Genomic DNA, 22,220 nt, shown 5'->3' on the forward strand with positions numbered 1-22,220 from the left:
TCTTAATCTTGTTGTTTCGCTTTAGGTTCTGACTAAATAGACAGACACGTGAAATCATATATCACATGCAAGTGTTTGTCTTGGATATCAAATTTGAGTTTAAAGTAGTTAACTTTCACTCATCGCACACAGTCTATAGCCTTGCATTCAAGCGCACACAAAACGTTGGCAAGTTTGCACAACTGCAATACACATTCAAATTGTTATCAGAAAACTGCAGAATAATTTTCTGTTTAGATGCTACTGAAAATAGTCTCATCATTATGTTTGTTCTGCGTGTGCTATAACAAATAAGAACAACAATGACAATGATGACAATTTCTCAGTGGCGTACAGCATGTGAAAGGATCTGTGCTCTACAGATTAGATATTAGCCTGCGTGTGAAGAGACTATTAAGCATGCCAAGATTTTTTTTTTTTCTACATAGAAATGTACCTAACACGACATCAGACTCTAAGACAGCATTCAAGAGAAAACACACACATACACATACAGATGATTGGTTTGGATAGCTCAAGAAAAGTCATGCCGTGCGAGTCTAAAGCTTAGTGATGCGAACGAGCATGAAATGTTGGCAGGCTGCGATGGGTGCCGAGTCTGGCGAGTTGACACGAAGCAGAGAACAAGTAAATCGATCAAAGGGGTTCTGGCTTATACAGTACACGTATGCACAGTATGAAGAATGTACAGTACAGTGTAAAGTTCAATGCTGAAGAAAACAGCATTTTCAAGTATTATACAGTGCCACCAGAAGATTCAAGACACAGCAAAAATAAAGTCACAAAGGCATTGAAATATCAGCAAGCCGTGTAAAAGAAACATATTAAACAGTCACCCCATCGTTTCCACATCGTCAGCAGCATTTGATCACAGTGTGTTTATTATGTACACACAAATCATTCCAAAACTCACATACTGGGGGAAGTCCAGCATTGCACTGGCACCTGCACAAAGGCCCTCCTCACCCACACAGGTGTTTTCAATCACACTGGCGCATTGGATCTATACTCGGGCTTAAGTTGGGTGGAGCGATGCTAGGATTTACTTGACGCCTCCAAACTCTATGTACCAATAACAACGGCTTCGCTAAGTTTGGCCGTGCAGCTTGTTACGTAGTGGCAAGGGCAGGGCAGGGAGACCCCGGTTAAATGGAGTGCAGGTGGGATTTGGGGCAGCAGGAGTGACGATGAATCTCTGTCAGACATTAGCAGGTAGTGGAGATACTTGGGAAAACGTTGGGGGTGTTGCTCTGTCACTTAGGTTCTGACTGGCTTATCTGCGGTTTAGAACCGGTCCAGCTACACCAGAACTAGCAGGGGTTTAATGCGCAGCCGCATGCCAAGCTGCTCTGTCAAAACGAGCACAGGTACAGGTGAACCGGGTGTCTGATCCGTCCAACACCGGTTTGTCAGAAAACCTCAACGTCATGTAGCACACTGCGAGTAGCCGTCTCTGATAACTAACCAGCAATCACTGGGGCAGAGAAATGATGGTTGTTATCATTTTAACTATGTTGCTGTGCTGTTTCTGGTGTTATTGTGCTCTGCTGTGTTTCTACTGCTGTTCACATTTTCACATTGTTGTACAACATTGATAGTAAATTTGGTTCCATGAATGAAACCCATCAAGCGAAAAACTGTCTCATCACTGAGTTTTTATCTGAAAACCTAATCTTGACACAACATGTCGTCTTCTCCTTTCTAACCACTACAGTACCAATAGTCTGTCAAACATATAGTATTAGTTTACAGTAAAACTGCAGTAGGAATTGGTCTCATAATAAAAGCACATACATGGTAAAAGATTTGAAAAGTTATAAATTGTTCAAATAATCTGAGATGTATAAATCTGTTTTTAAATCTGTTTTTAAATCTGTTTAACTTTAACCTCAGATACAGTGACCTCTGCAGGAGTTTAGGGGATTTCTACAGGACTTCGCAACTGAGTTTCGACTAAACTATAGGTGCAGTTTAAACAGCAGCTTTTGTGGACACAGCAATGGGATGTAAATGGTAATGCAACTTTGACAAAGCTCATGACGGAGCAACATCTCCTGTGATTTTAACTTTTCACAGTTTTTTAAGGGTTGGTAGAGAGAATACAGTACCTCTCACCTCTGTATTCGGCCAATAAAAGCCATGTGAAATATGTAATCTGTATTGCTCACGATACTGTTGGTGCAAGTGGTCATTTTTATTTATGTGCCGCACAGATCTGTCAATTTTGGTCGGATAAGTGCCATGTGCCATTTTCTCTGCTGGATTGAAAAGGAGGTGGAAACCATGCCCAAGTGGTTGCCTGTCTGGCTTTGGAGCACACCCAATGATAACAGTGTAAACAAAAGAGGACGTGATAGCATGGTTCTAATGCAAATGAATATTAATCAGCAGAATTACAAACTGTAATGGTGTAGGAGAACGATGCCACAGTCTGTAGACTGGTAGTGTGATACAGAAGTAAGCAAGGAGATGAAACATGCTAGAGTAATGACTTTTTCATTCCCAAACGCAGTGTATCACCGTTTTTATTGGCCGACCATGGAGTCAGACATTATAAACTGTGGAACAGTGAAAGTTAAACAATGGTTAACTCCTGCTTGTCCACTGTAGCTGGTTGGGGATCACACAAACTGTAAACACATGCTTCAATTGGTCTGCCTCATTTGGCTTAAATAGAATTGAATGGAAGTCTTAGGGAATATTTGTATGAACATACCATAACAGGAGAGTGAAGGAGAAGGAGATGTCAATCAAGCACACAGTCCGGAAAAGAGGTGTAACCAAGCAACAGAAGTGAAACAGCGGTGTGGGTGGACTGTGGGTGTGTAGGTGCTTTAATGCTTGCACCGGAATCTGATTGGCCATTTTCTTACTTGATATTAGCATATTCTTGTAAACTGTTTAAGTTTCCAACATTTCTGTGTGTGTAATGACATATATGAATAGCACCATTAAAACAAGACATTCCTGTTTAATCAAACTGTACCCTTCATTTGTTTGGATATAGCCCCTTTAACTATATGATGAGGGCAGATTTAGGATACGGACACTGAAGTGTCCATTGCCTATATGGCTGAAAGGATTTGTTAGATGACAATAACATGTAAATATATACAAAATTTTAATATTATACAAGCTTTCGGACACAGAGCTTCTTCAGATACATAGGGCAAACGGAATGAAAGAACATGTGGGTGTATATATAGACATACCTGTTATTAGCCCAAATGCAATACATCCGTGTGTCCCCTCCACCTGACACAAGATCATACTCAAGAGTATTGTAGTCCTGAGGCAGGCGTGGACTGCAAAAATTAAGGATAAGGGACACAAATCGTTTCCAACACAGATGTACTGAATCATATAAACATAGCTGTACAACACACACACACACACACACACACACACACACACACACACACACACACACACACACACACACACTTTTGAGTAATTACTGTCATCCAGGTGAATGGATGTGATCAGATTTGACAAATGAAACTCAGTGTGCACACAAAGGATCTTGTACTTACAAACTGTAACATATATGCACATGTTCATAGTTTTATTAGTATCTTCACAGGAATTAAACCTCAGTTGGTCAAAGTAGTTCACCACTGATATTTTGTTTTTCTGCTTTCACGTATTTTGGTTTGTGTTTTCCTTCCACCTGAGGCAAAACATGCACAAAACGGTGGGGCGTTTATGTTTCCTATACCCCTGCATACAAAATGTCACAGCGCAGACGGAAATTTATGATTTAGTCTGCACCACGTAATATTAGAGGTGACTTTAGGTTATGTCTCCAGGCACCAACTAATTAAATCAGTGACGGTGCTTTCACATGTAAATAGATATTTTAGCAGCTCCCAGGGAGTGGCCATCGCCACTTTAGGCCATTTACGATCAGATAACATGTTTCCTTTAATTTACATGCAGCACATTAAACCCAGGCAGTGAGTCTGTTAGCTTGACAGAAGTGTGTGTGATTGTGTGTGATTTTTTTCTAATTGTCAATACAAAACAGTTCATGTCAAATGTTGTTGTGTTGTGTGAGTTTAATCTGAACAGAGGTGTAAATGTTGCGGTCGTCTGAGACCTTATCTGTGGTTCCCTTTACATCTACCGTCACAGCAGACATGTGCTTCATTAAATCTTAAACTTGGGCCTAATGAACCCATGCGGTGCTCATACTGCGATGCTTCTATTTCAGTAACAGAAAGGCCACTTGGGAAAGTATGATCTAATAAGCTTGGGTCACCAGATGTCTTTGTGTTAAGTAAAACTAAGTGCATGTGGTTGTAAGTGGAGGAAATAATTTTCATCAGGTTGCAGTAAAAGAGGGCATTTCTTCCCCACTCGTGTTGATATTTTTTACTTGAATAAATGCAACAGTAGAAAAAGCATCTCCACTAGGCACTTTACATTCAAACAGTAAGTGAAGGTTTTGTACAATTTCCTATATGTGGTTTGGCGTTGTGATTAACTTGGTGCATCCCTGTTAGACAAAGGTTTTCTAGGAATTCACAGATTGTTGTGACATGCCTAGAAATAAATCAGATTGTAAGGAAATATTGAACATTGAGGAAGTCTATGAATGCTCAAATACTCAAATAAAAGTCCGAAGACCTAAGTGGTGTTATTCAAAGTATAAACTCACAGGGACCTACATTTTATGTAACTGCCCACCTCTGTTATTCAACACAAGAACAAACATGATAAAAGCGCATTACTATTTTATAACTTTACACAGTGTAAATCCTAAATATTTTGTGTTTTGGCCTGATCTTTAGTAAATCTGTCAATATTTAGGAGTAAACACTGTGAGTGAGGGCTTTGAGTGCAGCTTTACTGCGCGCGCGTGTGTGTGTGTGTGTGTGTGTGTGTGTGTGTGTGTGTGTGTGTGTGTGTGTGTGTGTGTGTGTGTGTGTGTGTGTGTGTGTGTGTGTGTGTGAGGAGACACACTGATGAGCACTTGGTAAATGAATGCTGGCATTGCTGACAGCAGTTAAAGTTACAGGGAAACAGTGTCACAAACAATATAGCAGTGCTCATCTCAAGGGGTTTATATTTGAATATGAAATAATACAGACACTGTACATGGAGTTAAATAATTAAAAGAGTTTACAAAAACAGTTAAAAAGCTTTATATGTTTTCTTTTACTTCCAGTCAATTCTTTTATTTAACCTTTTCACTATTCCTATTTTCTCCAGCTTACTATGGGTTACTGTTGAATACCTCTTTTGCATTCTACACACCAATTTAATGCTAGCTGTCTTCGTATACTAAGTAAACATAAATAAGCAAACATGCTTTACCCTTTGTACCAGGGTTTCTGCAGGGTACACCAAATAAATTTAAGACATTTTATGACCATTTTAATACCACATAGCATGTAATTTATTACCTGTTTCACCATCATACCAGCCAATGTACAAAAGTAAGATGGAAAACCATTAGGGAGGATGTGGCCTCGAATTATTTCTTATATCACATTTTTAAGTACTTCTCAGTAGTATATAACAATAACTTTCTAGTGAAATAATTAATGAAATTAGGTCAACCTGACCGACCTGACATCAAATTTCTTCAATTTGCTGTAAAAATAGGTCTTTTTTTGCACATGTTGATATTTACGCTTGGGTAAATGCAACAGACGTTCCTATGCTCTAATTTCTCTACTTTCAAATAGTAAGGAAAGGTTTTGTGCAATTTACTATAAAAAAAACCAGTGGGTTAAAAATGATGAATTAATTTAAATTTCAGTTATTCTAAAATCAACACTTGGTCATTATTAGACAATAAGCTTCCTAGCTCACAGAGGTGACATTGCTTGCTACAGGTCTGATCGTCCTCTATGAACTGCATTGCTTGACAATGTACTTCAACAGCACATTCAAAATAAAAAAAATCCTCATACTTTAGTATACTCAATTTAGTACAAGCTTAGAATTAGTATGTTTGGAATCGGGGCCCAGCTTGTAGTAGCAGGAAAAGTAAAAGTCCAACTAATTATTTCAACAATGGCTCTTTTGCATGTCGGTTGTGTCGGTAATCCAGTGCAAACCATTATCTGTTCATTCAGCTCTACTTCAGCTCTAGTGAAAGTTTTTCAATTACGTTCTCACACTGTGTGATTCCTGGGGCTCCGCACAATGCCCCTGCACAAAACCCTTTATTCAAAAACACTCACTCACTCACATTTACTTTTAAATATTTTTCACAAGCCAAATTGTGTAAATTGATAGACATTGCAGATGTCTTACGCGTTCAAAATCTTTATGAAAAAGGATCTCGTCACATAATTTGAAAGTGCAGACTGATACTTCCAACAGCGCTCGCAGAAACAGAGAAACCGCAACCTGAATGACACCACACTTCGCTGTAGATTTTAACTGGCTCAGTGCTCACCAGAAATAATAACAACTTTCTGTGATGTGAAAGTCAAAATCATGGTTATGCAGCATACTGTGGCAATCAAACCAAAGCCATTCAATCATTTCAAAGGCAACTTAGAGCTGTAAGTGTGTGTGTGTGTACTTTAAGGGGCAGAAAAAGGCCAGAAATATCTGAGGTGAGTTTCTTTCATCATTTCAGTGAAACAGATGTTAGATGACACAGAGTAGACTACCTGAAGTAACTGGAGATGCTCTCATCTATCAGACTGGTATGGGCTGGTCAGTGGAGTCCAGGGCAGTAACGATGGATGCAGAGATGATGGGAAAGAAAGAAAGAAAGAAAGAGGAGCAGAGACACAAACAAAGTCAGAAGCATGAAAACAGACGACAGATAGACGGGCTGAAAGTCACAGGAAGAGGGGATGAAAGGAGAGAAAAAGCCTGTGGCTGGCAGGTAGCTCCAGCTTTCTGGGAAGCCAAAGGTGAGTGTGGTGATAAATTGACATGGACGTCATGTTCCCAGTCCACAGCAGGGAGGACTGCTTTTTTTAGCCTTCTCGGTGGCTGATGTGAAACCCTTTACCCTCGTTTTGGATCATATTCCTGGATGTAAACACTGACATACAGTAATATCACTTGTGTTGTTACAGCACAGCAAGGTGTTGTAGCCATGAATGTTTAAAAAAAGCCATGAATGTTTTAAAAAAAAAAAAAACTAAAATAGGAGTTTTTATCATAAACACAAATGACTTGTCACTAAATTATTAATGGGATGCAACAAAAATGGTTTTTAGTACAATAAGCTCCTCTGTTTAGCACTGAGGTGCTCTCAGCATATGTTAATGTGACTTTTTTGTGGCTCCACACACACATCAGGATACAATTCTGCTCTACAAAGCCAAAAGGCATGTAGCTACATTTGAAGTTTACAAAGCGTATAACTTTACATTTGGTCAAAATTCGGGTAAGAACAGAATCTACCTTTATGACATTACTATTATGTAAACATGACTAAAGAGGCTACAGTAGCTCTGTGAGGCTGTACTTGAGCTAAATGCTAACATCACCACGCTAAAATACTCTCAATGCTAACGTTTTTTAATTAGCACTGGACACAAAGGGAAGATATTAAATCCCGAGGCTCGGGAGTGGGCAGAGATAACCGGTTAGGGTTGAGGTAAAGTTGGGTTCAGGTTAAGCATCATAGGAGACAACGGGTTGGAGTTAGGGATACAGTTAGGTTCAGGTAACGGTAACTCTAACCAAATACAAAGTTCAGGATGATGGGTATTCCGTTTCCATTGTCCTGCTCTTTGATCAGGAGAATCAGACAAATTAAAAAAAACAGAGGATCATCACAGTGGTTACAAATCATCATGGAGGGAACATGAATCTGAACCAAATTTCATGACACAACAATATTCCAACAGTTGGTGAGCCATTTCTCTCAAAACCACATATGTGAACCCTTGTGGTGGGGCTAGGGGAAAAGTCAGGGGCTCACCAAAGCCATAGGGATTTATCCTCTGGCTACCAGGTATAGCTATCAGATCCGATGGCAATCCATCTCATACTCGCGAAGATATTTCAGTCCTGACCACAGTGATGTACCAACCCGACGACAGACAAACATTGCCACCCTGAAGCCCAGGTATGTGATTATGTTCATTTACACCAAATTTATTGGCTTCAGATGACTATCTGCCTTTAGATGAGCAATTTCAAATTTTTTTTTTTCTTCAGTTGATCATTGTAGCGTATAAATGGATTGTTACTTGTTTTTTTGTTTTTGTTTTACAGTACATGAATCAACACACCAGAGATCAGTGTTGCGTTAGATCAAGCATCATAGTCCACTGTGGTTAGAATCAGCTTTCACCAAACAGGCATCAATAGCATTCAAATTAATGAGCTGGTGATGCTGTTTCCTCCTACCCGCTACCCACTTTGATTACTTGTGCTTTTTTACTTCTTTAAAGATACTAACGCACTATCTTGCTGAATGTAAACTGAAGGGTATCTACAGTTGCTTACTGAGCCTCTTCCTCAAATGCAAAGGGCTTCACAAATATACAACATAATTGTTGCTTCACATAGTTTAGGTGTAGTTAATGGCGAAGATGGCATGTCAGTTTGAGGAGAGCCTGCATCTTGAGCATGGAGTACCTTTTTTTTTTTTTTTGTCTTTTTAGTTCCAGTTTAACAGCCTTAAACACTGACTACTTCTCATGTCTGGGGAGCATCCATACACAATACATTGTCATGCTGCAGTTTATAGCACCAAATTATTTTTCATACAGTTACAGTATCTGACCGAACCAATATCAACTTTGGCCATCACTTCTTTAATGCATCATGAGTGGATTCAGTATGTACAGCCAGTATTGAATGAACACTTCATCGTGCATGCTACCATAAAGTGATATATCTCAGCAACAACTGGACGGATGAAATTTTTGTGCCAACACTCTTGTCCCTCACAGGATGAATCCTATTGACTGGTGATCTCTCGACTTTTCTTCTAGCACCACCAGCATGTTGAAGTTTGGATGGATTGCCATTAAATGTGGTACAGACGTTCGTGTTCCCCTCAGGATGAATGTTAATAACTTTGGTGATTTAGCTCAAAATAGGTCAAAATTTTATTTTGTTCGGTATTTTATGAAAAAGGTGCCTGAGTACAGCCAAACGGAGCTGCTAGCAATGGCTGTTTTGTAAAGTTAATGACTGCATATCCTTATAAATTTGTTTAAATTTAGCCTTGTAAATTTATGTTTTGTAAGTTGATTAGAAAAAAAAATTAGGATGTGTTTCAGATTCTAAGGAGGGGGATTGCAAACGGGGTCAAAAACCAAAACTGGGCAAAGTTTACTGAAACCTGAAAGTTGATTCTATTTAGAGCTTGTGACTCTTAAGTGGTGAGGTTTTGATATAGAGCCACAGCCAGTCCTGTCCTAACCATCTGCTCTGAGGGCCGGGCCGCTGTCAGCACACTGTGGCCCTGACTGCCCTCCTGTCCATGTCAGACACACACACACACACACACACACACACACACACACACACACACACACACACACACACACACACACACACACACACACACACAGACACAGACACAGACACATACACACACACACACAGATGCACGCACGCACTCACGCACACACAGTGAAAGAGAGAGACTTCCTCTCCTCTTCTTTTCTTTCCTACCTCCTCTTCTCTCCTCTCCTCTTGTTGTCACTCCAGCTGGTGGTTTTCAGTGAGGGCTGTCAGATGCTGAGCTCCCTGGTGCGAAGGCGAGGAGTGAGGAGAGGAGGACGAATGGATGAATAAAAGATCACACGCTAGCTATCACCCTACTCTGTTCTCCTGTGAAAAAATGAAAATGAAAAAATTCTGACGCAGATGCACATGAACGTGTTCTTAGATTGTGTTTTGGGAGAAAAAGGGAGCAAGAAAGCAAGAGAGTGAGAGCAAGAAATAGAATATATTCAGTTTCAAGCAACAACAATACTTCAAAGGATTCTTCAAAGGTAGGTAATCATAAAAACTATAATGACTTTTTTGTTGAATTTTGGCATCTTTGGTGCTCAGTGGTCATTGTCCGCATATCACTTGGAAGACAGTCATTGTGGCTGCTCTGAGAGCTTTTACGTTAGATATTCTGTGGATGAAATTTGACTTTTAATATGAATAACTACAGCTCTTTCCCATTCAGTTCAGTCCAAAGAATAAATACTAATATGTGCCACACTGCTCTTCTTGCTAACCACTCAGTTCTTCTTCATTTTATTCTTAACAAGGCTTCAAACTCCCTGTGCTTTGCCTCTTTTGCACATCCAGTTTTCATCTTTTGTTTCAATTGTGTGTGTGTGTGTGTGTGTGTGTGTGTGTGTGTGTGTGTGTGTGTGTGTGTGTGTGTGTGTGTGTGTATGTGTCTGGCCCACGTTATGTTTATAAGGAAACCATAAACTGTATTGGGGACAATGAAGTTTATCTTATCTTATCAGCATTATGAGCAAAACTTCTAATAAATTTCGCACTGGGTAGCAAAAGCAAGAACAGAAATGCTACAAGCCTAAAGTTTATCCTGATACAGTAAAAGACTTTTTCTCAGAGGCCTTTATCCAAGTAACTGTCTATATTAAATGGATAGCATGTGAGAAGTCAACTGTGTGTTCCTGCATCATCCATGTTTATAAAATCAGTGTCTGTCTTCATCATCATAAAAAATATTGCGTCGTTTTCACACAGAATTACCATTTGACTCTACAGTTACCCTTAGCTCTATAAACCTTGTTAACATCTTTCAGGTCATTGTTTAGATGTTTGACCTGGAACTTTACCATTTTGGTTCACTCTCATTGGTCTCAAAGAGTAGTTTTTGGCCACAGGAGGCAGTTTCCTTTTTCTGTTTTTAGTCGTTTTCTGTACACTACCTGCTCAGCACCAAACAGCAGACAGACAGAGTCAGCGACTAGCTCTTGAGGAGCGTTTAGCAGCTAAAGATCCAGATATTTCCCTTAGGAGTTGGTAGAGACCAAAACAGAACTAAAAGAGAGTAAATATTGGACTTTCATCAGGTGACCAGAAACACAACTCCAAATGAATGATCATGTTGCTTTGTAAGTGGTGGGTGTGTAAATAATCACTGTATCCACTTAAGTGGGAACGAAATGTCAATGTTGTTCTGCTGCCCCCACGTAGCCAAAAAAATCAGTTACGGCAAGTATAAGGTAGCAACAGATTTCAGATGAGCACATAAAGGTACTTGCTTCGTAGATAAAGTATATACAACAACCGGTGCTGTAGGTACACTTAACAAAAGGACACATTCAGCATTTGTATAAGGATCAAATTTACAGCAGAGTTCATTTTTTGAGTAGACATGTCCGAACTCATCATCAGAGAAACAGGTACCTCCGTATTTTTTTGTCCACAGGCCTATAAAGTCCATGCCAAGAACAGTTCATCAAAGTACCATGTTGCAAAAATGTGGCCTTACAAAACTGACTAATCATATGTTACGTGTGACTGAATTTTCCATTTAAACTCCGAAACCTCCTGTTCAGATGCATCCATCCCCACAAAAAACCCATCATCCCCAGTGATCACACAATTTGCACACACAAGAGCTCAATTTGGATACCTCCTCTGTGTAAACAACACGTCCTCTCCACCTGTACTCCCCTCAGAATAAAAGCGAAAGTAATTGTGTGCTTTTCCTGGCCCTGAGGTCCACAACGTTTCATCCCCATGGTTGAATGTAGAGCTCGCTGTTGTAATTAGTGGGGTTAATATCCCGGGCAGCGTCACTAAATTAAATCTCTAACTCCACAGTGATGCGGCTGAGTGATGCACCTGCTCATGGTAATTATAGATGCAGCCTCGGAGTGTGCTCGTAATGAGTTGGGATAGTCAAGGTTGAATCGCTTTAAAGGCACATCCCACCACTTTGCCAGCAATGTTTTTGTCTGTCTACATGGAAATTGAAGTCCGCTTCTGAGAAATGAAGCCTGGAACAGATCCACTGGTGGCTCTGGATTTTTCTCAGAAGCTACATCACAAGTCATCCTAAAGCTGCAGAATGACATTTTCTTTGGTTGGATGGATTGCCATGAAATTTGGTACAGACGCTTGTTGTCCCCAGAGGATGCATCCTACGGACTTTTCCTCTAATGCCACCATGTGAAATTTCTCATCAACCGTTGGAGGTATGCCATGAAATGTGGTACACACATTTTAGGTCCCTAGAGGATATGTCGAAATGACTTGAAATGAACCCTTAATATTCCCTTTAGATCCACCAACAGGTCAAATTTTACACTTATTCAGTGAAACATCTACTGGATGGATTGGCATAAAACTTTGCAGATATACTGTATGTGGTCCCCAGATGATGTATCCTGATGACTTCAGTTATTCCCTGACTTTTTAGTCTGGTGCCACCATGAGGTTGACATCTTTGGTCTTGAGTGAAATATCATGAAAACTATTGGATGGACTGCCCTTAAACTAGGTGCAGATATTGAAGATCCCTAGGGGATAAATTCTTGGCTTTGGCAATCATCTGACGTTTTATCTAGCGCCATAATCAAGTCCATATCTTTCTCCAATTTGATTATATTAATGATAACATATTGAGCATGTTAGCATTTAGCTCAAAGCACCACTCTGCCCTAGAACAGGCTCACAGGGGCTGCTAATGAGTGAGCTGCAAAATGTTATTCATTAGAATGAAGAGTCAGGAACATAAGACTCAGCTTTCAACACGGAAAAGATTCAGTACAGCTTCTGATGTAAAGAAAATGTATTACTCAGTGCTGTTTCTTTGGAAACAGGAGATGGACGAGTACCCTTGAAATAAGAAAAGTGGAGAGGAAATGGGGGGAAATGACATGAGCTCACCTGAAGCAGACCGCATGATATGAGAGGCTACTTGAAAAATACATAAAGAACATCAATAGCCATTCCTCGAGACACCGTAAGGAAAAATGAAATACAAACACAAAACAAAATAACAAAAAGAAAAAAAGAGTAGATGAAGTTCTATATTAAGTCCCTTTGAAGCTACAGCATTTTCCAAAACAAAAATCCATTTGACATACGCTTGGAGCAAAACCAAGTTGTCGTTTTAAACTCTAGCGGGAGGTTTAATCCTCTGTAAAGCCCAGAGCTTTATTTCTGAGATTGATGATTATCCAGGCTCGAAAGCAGTGGCTGATTAGTGACAATAACAAGTGTGTCCTATTAATGTTTCTCTTAGGTTCAGTAGTACGTGTTCCTAAGGTTTGGTGAGTGTGAAGAGTTTCAAGCATAAATAATTTAAGTTGGATCATGATTGCAATCTTTTTCTTTTCTTTTATATTTTTTTTGGGACATTATTCACCTTTATTAGACAACTGGTAATGTAGAAACAACAAGAAAAAAGGGGAGAGAGAGAGGAGTATGACATGCAACAAAGCTGGAAACTGATCCACGGATTCTGCAGTTATATAATAAAAACCCAGCCACCTGGAAACCCCATGGTTACTGTGTGTTGCACCCCCAAAATGAACGTCCATCTCCATTTTGCAACTTTAAGTAAGAAATGTCCGCAATTCACAACAAACACATTTTTTCCTTCAGCCTAAACACAGCGTGTATCTCTGGTTCTCTTAAAGGGACAGCACTTTCCTAATTGCGACAAATTTTCTTTCTCTATGACAAATAGGCTTTAAGGTAAGGACTATTTTAATTTGTAATAAATCAGATATGAATTAACTAAAAACACTCACATAAAGCAAATGACACACAATGACATTACAAATCAATAATATAAATTAATTGTCTCCATGCGCTGCATTTACACTTTCAGTGCTAGCAGCCTGGTCTCACCAAATAGCGCATGAATAGCATGCCAATTTCCTTGAGTCATTTTGCATGTTATCAGTACACATATTTTGCATTTCACGTCACATCATTTCTCTACTGACTAACCCCTAACCCGAACCCGAACCCTAACCCTAACCCTTAACCAAAACGGCATTAAATGACACGCAAACTTAAAGTGTGTAGAAATGACATGCGAAATGTCCCTGAAGGTGATCTGTTACTCTAATCCCATTAGGTCACGTTTGAACTACTAGTACTACTAAACTCCTTCACTTTGTGAGTAATAATTTGACCTAGTCCATCATATGACCAGTTAATGATACTAATAATCTATTTGATTTATAGAGCGCTTTTCAAGCTAAACAAAATGAAGACACACTAAAGGTATAAAGTAGCACAGGACATAAAATCAAACATTAAAAGCAGTTTCAAAAAGTTTTAAAAAATAAATACTTGTGCGTAAATTAATGAGTAACACTACCTGATCCATAATTTAGATGATCACACTTAGTCTGCACAAATTTGAAATGAGACTTGTTACAAACAGTAATAACCATTCTTGCTCACTGAATCAAAAAAAAAAGGCACTTATTTGATGAAAGAAAATTTAAGACATGCAAGGAAAACACCATAAGGTGGCCATTAGACACACTCACTAAGGTTCTAAATGAGATCTAGTGCTAAATTTAGAAAACATGTGCCAGTACACCAGTTAAAGTTAAATTTTTTTATCAGGGCAAATCAAAAAAAAAAAAAAAATGAAGCAAAATATTTTGCAACCTTATCTTAAAAGACAGCCTCATTTCTAAATATGGCAGCAGACAACTTGATATTATCAGCTGTAGCAACAGGAATCTACAGTGCTTTTGTTATAATTTACGATCTAAGGGAAATGTGATTGCCTGGACAGTTTCAGCTTATTGTTAAATATTTGCAGTCTGTATTATTGATGTCACAAAAAGGTCCCAGTCTAAATTTAAATGTCACTCACTTTGAATTGACCATCTCCTGGCATTTAAGTGAATGCCATTATACCATATTCCTGTAGCCCTGAAGTCCTTGCCGACGTAGCGTGCGCTCTCAGATCTCCTGTGCCAATTTTCTTCAACCCTTTGAGGCTGGCTCTCCATGTAAGTATGTACTTAGGCAAGACGGCCTCCTGCACTAATTGAAGTCAATGACACAAGCTGCAGGGGAGCGTGAACAAATTGCGTCTCCATGGAAACACATGCTGGCAACATTGGAATTGCTGTATACACCAAAAGGGGGGGGGGGGGGGGGCGTCTGTCTCAGCGTAGTCCTGCTATGGCTCAGTGTATGTGGTAAAAAAAACAAACGTCCCTCCTGAAAAATGGGATCAAACGCAAAACATGATGCACTCATGATCCATATCAAATGAGCCATGTCTGGTAGATGTAGAGGGACAAAGCATACTGTACCAGAAGAGAGAAAAACCAAACAAAACTGACAGAGTGGCAAATTTAGTAGCCCACTGGCAGAAACTGCAGACAAAGAGGTGAGGAGCAGACATACAGGAAAACTTCTCCGTTGTCTCTCAAAGGTACGATCCATGGACAAAATGTAAACAGAAGGGTAGCCGCCGCAGCAAATTCAAAAAACAGGATTGCAAATGAATAACAGGTTGTTTTTTTTAAATGGAGAAAGCGATAACAAAGACATATAGACAACAGGATAGCAGTAGTTGAAAACAGAGAGATATGCACGCCAAATAGCTCCCATTCCAGGATTTTATTTGCTGTTGTAACACACGTCTGTTTGAAAGAAGTCTGAGGAAGGACCTTGTGCTTGCAACGTCACAACAGCAAATAAAATCCTGGAATGGGAGCTATTTGGTTGTGTGCATCTATCTATTTTCAACCTCTGCTAGGTTTTTTTAATGCACAAACTAATACGAGACAACAACAAAAAGTTGATCATTTTGATTTCATTTTTCGTCTTTGACTCTGCTTCCAATTTGAAGAATGAACTTCTTCAACTTCTAAGCAAACACAGATGAGAGGTGCTCAGAAAAAAATATAAATTTGAGCATCTGCAATTCCGGGACAGCTGTGCTTCCATCTGCTGAGGAAAATTGTGCGATATGATCAAAAGCTCCAGAACAGCTACTGAATTCAAAGATTCAAAGGTTTATTTGTCACATACACGAGTGAAATAAGGATATGAAATAAGTATAAAAATAATAATTAAAAAAAAAAAAGTATGAAAATATCAGTCCAACGCAAAGGATTTGCAGAAGACAATACACTAGAATCCAGGAGCTGGACCTTGTGTTGAATTTGTTTGTTGAGCTGCTGTTTTCAAGGTCTAGAATGAACTGAGCCAATTAACCTGCTGCTCCAGGTTCGTTTACACCGTCACTGTTCACGATCACAACAGTAAAACATGCATATCTATCTTTTGTCTTGGTTCTCTTCTTTTTCAGTTTGTAGGGATTTTAAGAATGATAACTTCAGAAACATTAAATGCTTTTTTGCTCATTTTCCTCGTTAAGTCAAACTCTTACATTTGGGGGTTTCCAATAAATAATAATTTTAATATTTTTTTGGTTAAAAAATGGTTAAAAAAAATGACAGATTCATCTCTATTTTACCCATAGCTAGTACCAAATTACGTGGTTCTTTCCAGGAAACTTCTTAGGAGATTATGTGGAAATAAACTGGAATATAAGGACCTGTAAAGCAATACCGAAATCTCTTTTGTGTGGCATTAACTCCACTCACCTGCAGCATGTGATCACTTTTGTACAATCCTCTATTTGAAGTATGATGCACATTCAGCAGATAATGACGAGAGTGATGGGCTGGTGTAAAAGGCTACATTGAGCAGTATTTACCAGCATTCAGAATGAGAGTTGACTTATTTCTGATTAGAGAATTTTGAGTTCATTATTAATGAAAGGTTATGTTAAAATACACCTACCTAATCGCAACACCTCTTTGAGACTACAATGATTTTATTCTGTACGAAAACCAACTTCTGGTGTTCAGCATGGACACCTGCGAGACGTCTCCGCCTGCAGCAGGTGACAAATTGGACCTTTAAAGTAAAATACAGAATTCTCTGCTAAACAGCAACAAACAATTTCTTCATCAAGATAAAAGATGGAGTGACGGATCTGCTGCCTCAACACTCTTCCATCACTTTGACGGCCACTGAAGGAGGAAAAATTTAGCTCTAATGGGTTCATACGTACAAAAACACAGTTATCACTTTGTGCCACTTGAGGCCGCCAAGTGTCAAGTCTTCTGGTATTTTTGATATCATGCCAGTAAACGCAGGTTCAAGAGATGCTGCAAGGAAAGAGAGATCAAAAGACTGGGAGGTTTTAATGTCCGTTTTTTGGATTTTTTTGGACAATTCGGAAAGTAAAACTCCCTGTAACGCCACTGCAGATGGCGAAAACCAAGCTTCTCCTCTAGTACAGTCCCACATGCAGTGGCCTCTACAATTCACTTCATTCCACAAAAAAAAAAAAAAAAAGACTGGTTCCTGTTCCTACAGAGATACTTCCTCTTTCTTTGTGGCTGTTTTTGTGTGGGAATTCATGACCCCCCCCACCTCGAGCTTTAGACATCATCTTATCTTAGGTTACTTTGAAAATAACATCTCTGATCTTTTGAAATGTTGTGGGCGGAGGTTGCTCTAACAGAGTTGCCATGGAAACAGTGGCCATCAAGCTACCATTTCACTGTCTACCTCCAGATAGAATAAAGGCTGTAATGAACAACTATGCCCCCCCCTCCTGCTCTTTCCCATCTATATGTGACTGAAGATTGCGGGGATTTGTGGGTGGATCAATGCATGATTGGAAAAAAGAAATAAATGTGGCTCAGCTGCACATGCAGTACATCATCAGGCACTCACTCAAAAAAATACTGTACATAAGGACACATATGTACAGTACACATAGGACACATTTACTCTCTCCTGCTGGTCTTCATGAATCCGTTTCAGCTAACGAGCACCCTTGCTGGATCTCTCTCTGTAACACTTACACATCCACCCTGACAACAGATGCTGCAGGGCAGTAACTAGAGAAACAAAACTCCAGTCACGATGGCTCATAAAGAGTCAGCGGGGGATAAAATAATCGCTGCTTCATCTGATACCCGCGACAAAGAAATACAAAATCAGGTGTAGCACAAGCTTGTAGCACTGCTCTGAAAAAAAGAAAACAACAAAAAAGAACATTAAACTGTAGTAAGGATGCAGGGGGACCACTGCAGATAAATGGAGGGAGTGATGAGGTCACCACCATCATGACTCATGTGACTCATCAGTGGTGAAAATAACCAATTACATTTCCTCAAATACTCTACTCTAGAAAAATTTTATACCACTTTATGCTTCCTCACCACTACATTTCAGAGAGAAATATTGTACTTTTTACTCAGCTACATGTTTTTTTGACAGCTGTGGTTACATTACAGATTAAGATTTGACATTAAAAAGAGACGATAAGCTTGTAAAATACAACATTTCTGGGTTGTGGCCGATTACAAAAAAGCAGCGTCTGGTTGGTCTCGTGTCTAGTTTCATTTCTCTTTGAGTTGTTAGCAGTTCCACCGTCTGACATTTCCCCTCTAAACTTATCAAGTGGTTTCATTTAATTACCTATTCCAGGTCCAAACAGATTAAAAAAAAAAGCAAAGATTAGAGGGATGTCCAAGACATAAAAACAGATTTGTGAAGCAGAACTTTCTTTTTGCCTTCTTTCCGGACCCTGCGGATTTCACTTGTGGCCCGTTGGAGGAGTGTCAACCTTAAAGTTGGGAACAAGTGGACTAAACTACCTAACTGTATATAAAGTACTAAAACTAGTTCTTGGTCTGGACCAGATGCCTTGCAGTCAGTGGACACTCCAGAAACGTACTCGTCCTGTCCAAGAAATAGTCTAACACATGAACCTCCCTAAAATGACAATTTTTCGTTTTTAAACTAACAAGATTTAATGTGTTAATTAGTGAGCCTCAGAGGAGCTGGTAGCCAGGCTAGCTATTTCTACCCGTTTTTAGCCCTTATGCCGAGCTAAGCTAACAGGCTACTGGCTGTAGATTCATATTTTGCACAGAGACATCAGAGCGCTATCAATCTTCTCATCCGTCAGCAAAGAAACAAATGTTGAAATTTTCCTTTAAACACATTTGCCTGATAATCTTTTTCTTTCTCTTTCCTTTTCTTTCTCTTTCTTTCTCTCTCTCTCTCTCTCTTTCTCTTTCTTTCTTCTATTCTAAAACCTAAGATTTTTTTAATGCAGGGCTTTTACCGGTCGTGGAGAATTTTAGATTGTTGTTCTGGTACTGCTTCCACCTCTCCGCCTCATAATCAAAGCTGAGCTTTTGGTCGGTTGAAAGATTTCAAAGGAGGAGAAAGAGAGCAAGCTCCCGTTTGTTTGTATGCATGTGCTTATGTATCACATACAGTAGAAGCATGAAGCAATAAATAAAGCAAAGGAAAAAAGTAAATGAGTACATGAAAGAAATGAATGAAGGGGAGTCCAGGGGAGGAAATAAGATCTGCTGCTGTGTGGGGAAAGTCTCTGACAGGCCTGCAGCTTGTGATGGAGGGTCCCAGTGAAGCAGGAGCTGTAACCGTCAGGGTGAAACAATGTTTGACAGGAGCAAACGGTCTGAGAGGGGCCGACACGACCTGCCATTACCACTCGGGGGGGCTGCAAAGCCTGAGGAGAGAAACTGTTGAGAGAGGAAACACATACACACACAGTAGAAAGACAGATGGAGGTACACCCACAAACACTGACCAAGCGCCCCTGTGTGGGGTAAACTCACAAACTCAGGCACAGACGTGCACACACTGCAGGGACACAGAGGTGGGTTCATATCAGTGCCGCGCCCTCTGCACACAGAGAGGCTGCCAGCTCACTCTGACCCATCTTTATTCAGTTATGATAATGCAGTGTCACGCAGGTACAGATTATGTTAAGGTGTCTGGGGGGAAAGCTTAAATAGAGGATGAGAGCTCTCAAACTGGGAGCGTTACTTTAGACAGTGGGCTGCCTGAGACTTCATCTGCTGTGATTTGAAGATGCTTAACTCTACTGCACCAAAGGTTATACATTATTTTGTTTTGTTTTCTTCTACTTACAATAAGGGACAGCGGCAGTTTAGTTGCTAGTTGCTCTCTTTCCTTTTGATTATATGTGTCTTTACATGTAACCAAAATTGACTTTGTCCACTCTGATTTTGTCGGAGCTGCTTGCTCCTTTGCAAGTAAGTCCGTATATTCTTTGAACCAGTTATCTAGAATGATCAGATCATGCATAAATATGAATATAAAATAAAACATTAAAAGAAAAATATGTAGGATATAAACATTTTTAAGTGAAAAGAGATCTAGAGTTTAAAATTAAGATGTATGCAGAGTAAAGAATATGTGCAATGTGCAAAAATAATAATCTAAAGATTTTCATTAAAGTAGGGCATCAAGTTAATGACACGTCAAGTTAGATGTGGATCAGATCTATCCTATAGCAGTCCTTTTCCTGTGCTTTCCAGTTCCTTAACATTTCCCCATTTCGTCATTTTACTGCCAGAAAAGCAGATGTAATAAGGCGATCTGTTTGCTTTTGCGCTTAGTTTTCAAGTTCTTTTCCAGGTAAACATGTGGCCAGACAGTAAGGAATCAACACATTTAACTCTGATGACCTCAGTAACATCCTCCCAAAACCTCTTTACATCATGAAAAAGCCAAAACCTGGGTTATGTGCTGCAAGTGTTTGAAAACAAGTCAATGGTTGGACATTCTGAAATCAAACCTGCTTTAATTCTTAACAGATTTTCAAACGAGAACACAGGACAGCAGAGGTTTGCTTCCAAGGGGCTGTACTAAACAATATTTTGTACAAGGATGCGCATTTTATATTTTCATAAATGTAAAACTAACAAAAGATTAAATGTTGTTTTCCGTAATGTAGACAATTTTAAAATACTTTAGTAACCACTGGTGGCGGCACCGCAGCGGAAAACAAACAGGGTAAAAGCACAAAGTACATAAAGCATTCATACAAAATAGAAATTAGTTTAAGACACACCATGTAAAAATAAGTTGTATTATCAATATACATTAAATCATACCTGTAAAATGTTTCAAAATTAGGCCCTGAATAGGTTTCCTGTAGTAGATGTTGTGAAAGAGTCTTACTTCTCTCTTTTTACTTCTCTCCTTTTCCTGATAATCTGTCTTTTATTGGGTGTAATTATTTCATTTTGTCTCCTTCAAATGCTGACACATTCTTATCTTCTAGTGGGGCTTGAACTGTCAAGAGCTGTGAAGAGCACGTCGCTGCGCACAAGAGCACTTTAGACAAATGATTTACGACACATTCCAGGTAACGAATGTGATGTGGCTGACACTGCGCGCTCATTAATTCTCTGTGGAAAACACGTTGCAAAATGTCCTACATCTTTGGTTTATACAGTGGGAGACTTTGACAAGCTGCAAGACACAGGTGATAAAGGTGTCGAACATTTATGAGCTGTACCACAGATTCCTGTGTAACCATCAATAAACAATATCTAGAACTGAGGAGGGGAGAAAGATTAAGGAATGTTCTTCATCATATTATGGTGTGTGTGTGTTTGTGTGCACACATTAGGGTTTCCACATTTAAAGAGCATCATGTGAGTGGAAGTGATTTTTAAATGATGTGCATTTTATATATGCATGTCCAAGAATGCAGTTACTTCTGAATAAATATGCATCTGAACTACCCCATCTGTGTATGTCTGCGCATTCAGTGCTGCATTAGCATTCAGCACACGCACACACACACCCACACGCACACGCACACGCACACATGCGCTTATAAACAACCACCCTCAACACACACACACCCACACACATACAAGTTCATTCATGTGCACAACCACAGGGAAAAATCACAGATTCAGTGAAGGCGGCAGGCAGGAGGAGAGAAAAGCAGGAGAGCAGGGAGTCGAGGAGGAGGAGAGGTGGATGTGACATGATTTACAATGAGATCATTAACCTTGAGAAACAGAATGGCCTCGACCACATAAACACTATCTCTAAGACGGACACCTTGCAAGAACATTAGCTTGTGCACACACACACACACACACACACACACACACACACAATACACTCGTGAATGCTCTGAAAAACAACCAAAAGCAAGCAGGCGCGCACGTAAACGCAAGCGTGCACAAGCGCACACTGAAAATGTTCAAAGTGTCCAAACGTTATTTGGTCCTTAAAAGACGTTAGCTGCGTCCCAAAACCTACACTCTTCTGAGTAAGTAATGTGTTCACATTGGAAAGTGACTAAAAAAAAAAAAAGTTACTCAATAAAGTCAATATGCAAACTAAAAAAACCCTAATTTTTCAGTGTGCTTGTTGTTGGACACTATTGTCCCACAATGCAATGCACAAATGAAGCTGAGGAG

The sequence above is a fragment of the Xiphias gladius genome, chromosome 14 (assembly GCF_016859285.1).
Source record: "Xiphias gladius isolate SHS-SW01 ecotype Sanya breed wild chromosome 14, ASM1685928v1, whole genome shotgun sequence".
Taxonomy (NCBI): Eukaryota; Metazoa; Chordata; class Actinopteri; order Istiophoriformes; family Xiphiidae; genus Xiphias; species Xiphias gladius.